The sequence below is a fragment of the Podarcis vaucheri genome, assembly GCF_965113315.1.
Source record: "Podarcis vaucheri genome assembly, chromosome: 3".
Classification (NCBI taxonomy): domain Eukaryota; kingdom Metazoa; phylum Chordata; class Lepidosauria; order Squamata; family Lacertidae; genus Podarcis; species Podarcis vaucheri.
Window position 1 is genome coordinate 111,235,301 of NC_138761.1, and position 6,583 is coordinate 111,241,883.

General features: G+C 42.6%; 1 long non-coding RNA gene across 1 annotated transcript; it reads left to right on the top strand.

The window, feature by feature from the left end:
- The first annotated feature begins 390 nt into the window (after positions 1-390).
- Positions 391-4,792, top strand: LOC309529198. Its single transcript, XR_014218126.1, has 3 exons — positions 391-527; positions 3,701-3,873; positions 4,661-4,792. It is a non-coding gene; the product is annotated as an uncharacterized lncRNA (long non-coding RNA).
- Positions 4,793-6,583: the final 1,791 nt, after the last annotated feature.

Consider the following 6,583-nt stretch of genomic DNA (forward strand, 5'->3'; position numbering starts at 1 on the left):
TGATAGAGTGAATGAAGGCTTAAAGGGCTTTTTAATAGAGTACAGAAATGAATAGCTTTTAAAGTAAATGCCTAATACGTAAAGGAGATGGGTTTAGAGTGGAATGAGATGATGAAAACTGAAGGTAGACCTTTCAATTGTATAGAAGAGGATTTTGAGAGAAGAGTTTGTCATGCATGCATAATGAAAAATGCCCCTGCAGAAATTCCCTCTCTGAGCCAATTATTAAGATTCGGGAGCTATGTCCTCCTGTATATCACCATTCCCCTGGAATGATGGGAGAACATGGCCTTTTAAATTGTCACTGAAGAAGTCTGGATTTCTGATAAATCTTAAACCTGCCTTTGTTACCTGTGTCTCTTCCTTCAGACAGGTACCATCAGCATGATGTTTCAAGGCAGGCAGATTCATCACCTCTCTTGCTGAAGCCAGATAGCAGCAGCAACATGTGGACAAAAGTCTCTCTCTATCAACACAATGATACCAGCGGAAATCGGAGTGTGTGACACAGTATTTTCCTCAATGAAGTGAGCCTATACAGGAGCAGGCGATCACAACATCGGGGGTGGAGTGCTCACGCATATGGTATGTCAAGTGGCCTACAAGTGTCTCTCTCGCTGCAATGGGGAGCAGCTCCAGCTATTACACAGCTTGGACAGCGATTACCCCAGGGTAGATGGTCGCAAGAGGAAGTAGACATAGTGGAGGCAGGCAGAGGACTGCTAACACCTCTTGAGATACAACAGAGCAAAAACTTGCAGACTGAAGCTGTTTGCCGTTTGAGAGACTGAAGAACAGCAGGAACTGGCAGAACATAGGGACAATCTAGGTTTAAAGACACCTTAACTTTGTGGCAGACAAATCAAGAGCCAGCTCTCACCCCATGTCCCTCACATTCAGAGGAATCTAGTCCACGAGGGCACTGCTCACCAACCTGTGTTTCCTTAGCTGGTCCCCACTTGACTGCCTTCTTTCTTACAACCAGTCAAGGGGTGAGTCTGTCTGTCATTGGCTGTGACGGTTGGTCTCCTTGCCTACTGATCTACCTCCTCCTTCAGCGATCACTCATAGCCGAGTAAGATTGTCTTCCATGAATGCAGTCATAGCAGTGTGTCCATAAATGACTATGGAGGCCAATTCTGGATCCACGCATCCTTCCACAGGGTGGCCATAGGTATCTGAGTGGGAATTGATCACAGTTATGATTTGCCAAATGTGCTTTCCCCTTAGCTCATTTTCCCCATTCACCCTGAGATTGTGCTTCTTCAAAGTCCATGATGCCTTTAAAGGTAAAGGGACCCCTGGTCATTAGGTCCAGTCGTGGCCGACTCTGGGGTTGCTGCGCTCATCTCGCTTTATTGACCAAGGGAGCCGGTGTACAGCTTCCAGGTCATGTGGCCAGCATGACAAAGCCGCTTCTGGTGAACCAGAGCAGTGCACAGAAATGCCGTTTACCTTCCCACTGGAGCGGTACCTATTTATCTACTTGCACTTACGTGCTTTTGAACGGCTAGGTTGGCAGGAGCAGGGACCGAGGAACGGGAGCTCATGCCATCGCGGGGATTCGAACCACTGACCTTCTGATTGGCAAGTCCTAGGCTCTGTGGTTTAAACCACAGCGCCACCCGCATCCCAATGATGCCTTTGGTAGAAACTATTCTCCAACTTGCGCACGCCCCAGAGGGCACCAGCCACCACAGCTGACATATTCCCAGGGTCACAATTTCTAACCTCATAAAAGTAAAAAAATACGATTAGGTGCACTTTGTTTTCTTTAATAATTTTGCTTCTTTAAATGCCCATGGCAACTTGGTTGCAAAGCCACTGGTCAGAGAGAACTTCATAACCACAGATGATGATGGATTCAATGTGACCAGTCAGTTCCCTCTCACCTATATGCATATATGTATATTGTGAAGGTTAAGAATGGGGCATCCTGAAACTAGGGCTAAGAAAAGATATTCCCCCCCCCAAAAAAAGTGATTCCATTTACAAACAATGGATTTAGATGCAGGGTTTGGGGACTGTTAATCTGGTGGTTAAAGGTAAAGGGACCCCTGACCATTAGGTCCAGTCGCGGACGACTCTGGGGTTGCGGCGCTCATCTCGCTTTACTGGTCAAGGGAGCCGGCGTACAGCTTCTGGGTCAGGTGGCTAGCATGACTAAGTTGCTTTTGGCAAACCAGAGCAGCACATGGAAAAGCCATTTACCTTCCCACTGGAGCGGTACCTATTTATCTACTTGCACTGCATGCTTTCAAACTGCTAGGTTAGCAGGAGCAGGGACTGAGCAACGGGAGCTCACCCCATCGCAGGGATTCGAACTGCCGACCTTCTGATCGGCAAGCCCTAGGCTCTGTGGTTTAACCCATAGCGCCACCAGCATGACAAATATTCCTCCTCTCTCTGCTTCTTTTAACTGCTCCTGTCAAAGGTCTGCAACCACTTGTGATGATGCCCAAAAGTGTTTATGCAAAAATATAAATAAATTAAGAGGCAGGGGGAATAGTGCTGATGCTAGCACCATATAGTCCTACCCCAAATCCATCCATTCTGGTTTGTGACAGTTGAAAGGGACAACGGTGGCACTGTGGTCTAAACCACTGAGCCTGTTGGCCTTGCCGATCAGAAGGTTGAAGGTCCAAATCCTCATGATGGGCTGAGCTCCCATTGCTCTGTCCCAGCTCCTGCCAACCTAGCAGTTTGAAAGCATATCAGTGCAAGTAGATAAATAGGTGCTGCTGTGACAGAAAGGTAAACGGTGTTTCCGTGCGCTCTGGTTTCCATCACAGTGTCCCATTGTGCCAGAAGCGGTTTAATCATGTTGGCCACATGACCCGGAAAGCTGTCTGTGGAGAAATGCCAGCTTCCTGGGCCGGAAAGCGAGATGAGTGCCGCAACCCCGTAGTCACCTTTGACTGGACTTAACCGTCCAGGGGTCCTTTACCCTTTTTTTTTTTTACCTTTTATGACAGTTGCCTCCTGTGTGTCTTGATTGTTGCACGTGTCTACACAATAAGTTCAGTACTTTGCGTAAAACACAGGTCATTCCAGTTCTGTATGGACGAGCAATGGTGTGAAAATATTAAATCTGCAAGTGTCCAATCCGCTTTCAATATTGAGCTTTGCACTGCGGAGATCCAAGGTTATAGGAAATGCTAATATCTTCTTGGTTGAGTTGCAAGTTGTCAGTATGCATGAAGTGTGGGAAACTTTAGGATAAGCAATTTCTTTAATAACAGCATTAGGCTGTCATTCAGAGCCGCAGTGGGAATGCGAAAGTCTTCAGTGAATTATTGGGATGTCAGCAGCACACTGTTTTGATGGAAAGGAGGGGAACAGGCCACCCAATTCAATGCACGCCTCTGTGTTTAATGTGAAGGGCATTTTTAGACCTTATGGGCAGCTGATAAAGTGATTTGTGTAACGAACTCTGGCATTAGCAGCAGCACTGCTGTGCCCATTTCTGTTTCATCACTGTCAATGCTGATGGGAGCATCAGTGCAACTCGCATATGTGAAAATATCAGATTTACTGAACGCCTTCAGAATTGCTCTAATTGCCTTCCTTGCACCCCTTATGGACACAGATGAGGCAATTGGTCTTAGGTGTGGAGGGCAGACTGAAATAGGAAACCTTGTGCATAGATTGCATATTTTTTATTTCTAACTACTGTGCACTAAATTGTTTCTATTTCCAGGAAGATGGTTGTAACAGTAATACAAGAGTCCACACAATCACTAGGTTGTGTCATATGAATTTCAGAAATTCCTCTTTTCTTTATGGAGGAGTAAGTCAATGTCATTCATCTGCCCTCCCACAGAAGAGTGGTTAAACCAACTGAACATGTGCGATGGAGTCACAGAAAGTGAGGTAATTGTGACATCTTCTTGCTCTTGTTTCTTGCTTGTTTGTAAATTTGAACTATGAGTACTTGTTATCTATGTGGCTTGAGTGCTTAGTATGTGTATCACAGCAGGGGATAGAGTAATTTGTAGTAGGTTGACGAGGATATTTGACTTCAAACTGCTTAACAATAGCAGCAATCCAATACCCCCGGAAGTGTAGGTGGGTTCCCACAAGGCAAGACACAGTGATAACAGTAAGAACCTTTGTGGAACTAACAGAACTGGACAACAGGGGCAAAGCAACTGCTTATATACATTTCTGAAAGCCTGGGCCACTCCCACTCCCAGCGTGATTGGTTGTCTAAATTTCCAAGCTGCGAATCACGACTCAGAGTTCAAGGGCCAGTGGCAGAGGCTCAAATCCTGAAATGTTTTGTGATTGGATATCATGTATCAAATCAGAACACAGGGGCTCAGAATCCATATTAGTCCAGACACAAGCACAAGCAAACACAGACTACTGAATACATACCACCCCCTCCACGTTAAATTATATTGCTGAAATAAAAAAAGGTTTGGTGGTATCTGGGTGTGGCCTTTTGCATAGAAGGACATTGTGTTCCAACAATTCTGGTACTCATAACAAACTCCTGGACTCAGAATTATTTTAATTCTAAGTGCAACCGCTGGCTCCAGTAAGCTCTGGGCTCCTGGAGTTCTAGTAAGAACAAAGTAGACGTTGTAAGTCTAATGTCTGCCCATTCCCATTCTGTAGTAACTCAAATACCTATATATGCACTTGAACCTTCCAGAACCATAAGGAGAAGATTCTTGGACAGCAAACATGAAGGGAAATGCTAGACTTAGGTCTAGGTTCCACAAGGCATCAAAAAGCAATCCTAAGAAGTATAGCCACTGACTAATCAATCAATGTGAAGGAATAAATGAAGGTAAATGAAGTCATGTATTTTTATAAGATATAACTATGAAAGGATTTTCAAACTTTTACAGAGAATAAGCCTATGGTCTCCAGACTATACCGGAATTTCAAAACAATCTGATGTGACTTCACAGCACCGGATATCATGCCAATGTATTCTAAAATATGTAGCTGTGCTGACTATAGATGCATCTTTCCAAGGCTGATGAATTTCTGCACAACTCGCAACATCCCTCTCTCCTCCATCCACACAATCAAGAGGCATTGTTAAGAGTTAAATGACACAGTGCTGCCAGGCAAAAGCACTTGGGGGGAGGGGCAAATAGTGGTTGTTGAGGCGTATGACCTACCTTGAGGGGGTGTGTTTAAAAACAAAGAAAACAGCAATATACAAAAGTTAATACCAAATACCAAGGATTTTTCAAAAGTAAAAACTAAAATAGAGAGAGAGAAAAAGGCTTCTGATTCTCCATCTAATAATAATAATAATAATAACAATAATAATAATTTTTATTTATACCCCTCCCTCCCCAGCCAAGGCTGGGCTCAGGGGGGCTAACAAGCAATAATAATAACAAGTTGAATGAATGCAACTTAAAAACAAGATTAAAATACCACATTAAACTATTGAAACAATAAAATATTAAAAAGCAGCCTCATCACAGGAGGAGAAAGGAAAAAGGAAAAAGAAAGAGGGGGAGGGAATCAAATTGGCTCCAAACCAAAGGCCTATCAGTTTTATAGACTTCTGCAAAACCCTTGTTCTATAACAGCACCCAACTCTTCTACTTTCCATAAAGCAACCTTTCCTCAATGTTCAAATCGAGATATTATAAGCTCATTTCCTTCTTTGCGCAACAAGTCTATAAGGGGTTTCCAGTCATTAATAAATGTCAACAATGATTTTTCTCTAATTAAACACGTCCACTTTGCCGTCTCAGACAAATCCATTAATCTCAATAACTATTCTTCTATAGTCGGTAATAATAAGTCCTTCCTTCTTGGTGCATATAACAATCTTGCCACAGTGATCATGTAATGAAATAATTTTCCATACTCTCTTTCTGGTTGTATACAGGTAAAACTCAAAAAATTAGAATACCACGGAAAAGTTCATTTATATCAATAATTCAACTTAAAAGGAGAAACTAATATATGAGATAGACTCATGACATGCAAAGCGAGATATGTCAAGCCTTTATTTGTTATAATTGTGATTATTATGGCGTATTATGGCGTATGTATCCAATATTTGAAAGCTTTTTTTACAAGTCCACCAAACATGATAAAATATAGCTTCTTTACACTTGACACTTCCGACAAACATTTGAAACATTTTTATACACTCGATAAGTAACTTTTGATACCAAGAACTTACATACTAATGATACATTGTTTTGTAAGAATTCTCTTTTAAACACAGGATTTATTTTAACCCTTTTGTCCATAGATGTTACCACTGTTCCATCTGTACATTATAACCATATATATATATTTGCCCATTCCTGGGGGGAGAGGTTTCACATTTAGACCCTGAGCCTCAGGTCCCTTACCCTGATTTAGCAACACTCTAGCTTTGCAATATCAGTTTGTTTGAATACAATTGACCCAATCAAGGTGAAGTCTAAATAAACATATTTTATTTCTATCCGATAGGGATGAAATAATTTAAAACCTACACACACACACACACACACACACACACACACACACACGATCTTTGACTGGTGGCCAATAGAAAGCACAATACAGTTGTACCTTGGAAGTTGAATGGAATCCGTTCCGGCAGTCCGTT